This window comes from Pseudorca crassidens, chromosome 8 (genome assembly GCF_039906515.1).
Source record: "Pseudorca crassidens isolate mPseCra1 chromosome 8, mPseCra1.hap1, whole genome shotgun sequence".
NCBI classification, from domain to species: Eukaryota; Metazoa; Chordata; class Mammalia; order Artiodactyla; family Delphinidae; genus Pseudorca; species Pseudorca crassidens.
This window is the reverse complement of record NC_090303.1, coordinates 82,885,467-82,887,367: the sequence shown is the minus strand read 5'-3', so window position 1 is coordinate 82,887,367 and position 1,901 is coordinate 82,885,467. Positions and strand designations below refer to the sequence as shown.

General features: G+C 33.9%; 1 non-coding gene across 1 annotated transcript; it reads left to right on the top strand.

Annotated features, from left to right (window-relative positions):
• Window positions 1–1,119: 1,119 nt before the first annotated feature.
• On the top strand, window positions 1,120–1,226 carry LOC137229600 (U6 spliceosomal RNA). The gene has a single exon (XR_010945757.1). It is a non-coding gene; the product is annotated as a U6 spliceosomal RNA (small nuclear RNA).
• The last annotated feature ends 675 nt before the right edge of the window (window positions 1,227–1,901 follow it).

The following is a 1,901-nucleotide window of genomic DNA, read 5'->3' as shown; positions in this document are numbered from 1 at the left end:
AATAATAAGAAAGGAGGCCCATAAAATTCACAGGAAGTACCTAAAGGAAATTTAAATGAAAAACATTTAAAAATGAAAAAAATAAATCTTTGTTGAGGAAAACACATCTTAAAGAATCAAAGCGAGGAAAATAAAAAACTCCAATCTCAGTTGCTGCAATAAAGAATGAGTAGCTAAAATATGAATCTCTTTTCATTACAGTATAACTGCCAATCAACCAAAGAGAGTAACAGCCCATGGAACTGAGGACCATTAAGCATGACAAGGGGTTATGTACAGTGACTCTCTGTATTATAAAAAGATTTTCTCTGTAGATTCCAAAGCATACTCTTTACTTAGAGTAGAAAACATTTCAACATTAAAAAAAACTCTTGTTACAATTAAGATAAATCTATTTTGACTTTTTCAGGAGAATAATTCCTAATTGCCATGTAATATAGTCAGTCCATCTGTCACATGTTAGAAGGAAAAGAGAAAAGTGATAGGAAAAATGTCTCTGTTCGATCTTGTTTATTGAAAATACATTCTATGTCAATTTATAAAAATCTTTCTTTACCTATAAATGGTGGATCTGGCTGCAAACATTATAATAATGGATCTCTCTCAGGTTTACTAGAACCTCATATGCTTATCTAACTTTACCTTAATTTTTTTTAAAAAAATATTAATACGACAGTATAAAGACCAGAATAAAATTCATCCATAATTCCTCTGCCCAGAGAGAACCACTTTTAACATTTTGGTGTATTCCTTATTTAGATTTGAGAATGCTAAATGGAATAGGTTATGGTTCAGGAGGATATTTTCATAGGAATGACAATCTTAATTTTAAGAGAATGGGAAATCAAAACTTTGTGAAAAACTGAAGTACCAATTATTTGTAATTATGCAATTATTCAATGAGGAGATTGTTCTCTCTCAATGCTCACGGACTCTAGGTATTGAAAGTTACCTAAGAGGCCAGGTATCGCTTCAATAGGTGGTGTTGAGTCTTTGACAGAACATGATTTAGTAATTACTTGGGTCATTCTGACAACTCTCGTTTTTAAATCATTTTACTGATTAAAGATTTTAGAGTTCAGTATTTAAGACTTTTTCAAAGTTTAAAAATATTTATTAGTGCTCGCTTTGGCAGCACATATACTAAAATTGGAACGATACAGAGAAGATTAGCATGGCCCTTGTGCAAGGATGACATGCAAATTCGTGAAGCGTTCCATGTTTTTTGGGTCATTTATAGAGACATGGATGGACCTAGAGACTGCCATACAGAGTGAAGTAAGTCAGAAAGAGAAAAACAAATATCGTATATTAATGCATATATGTGGAATCTGAAAAAATTGGTATAGACAATCTTATTTACAAAGCAGAAATAGAGACACAGATGTAGAGAACAAACGTATAGATACCAAGCGGGAAAGGGGGTGTGGGTGGGAAGATTGGGAGATTGGGATTGACATATATATATACTACTGATACTATGTATAAAATAGATAACTAATGAGAACCTACTGCATAGCACAGGAAACTCTACTCAGTGTTCTGTGGTGAAGGAAATCCAAAAAAGAGGGGATATATGTGTATGTATAGCTGTACATTATAAACTAACACAATATTGTAAAGGAACTATACTCCAATAAAAAAAATTTATTATAGACCAGTGGTTGCAAAACATATGTGCTCATCAGAATCACCTGGGCAGGCTTATAAACACAGATTTCTGAGTTTCTGATTCAGTACATCTGGGTTGGGGCTTGAGACTGCATTTCTAACAAGTCCCCACCCCAGGTGATGCTAGTGCCTCTGGCCTGGGGAACCACACTTTGAGAACCACTGATACAGAGGCTACTTACATGAAGACAGTTTAGAAAAGGCAGTTTTCCCTTAACACTGCAGAAAGA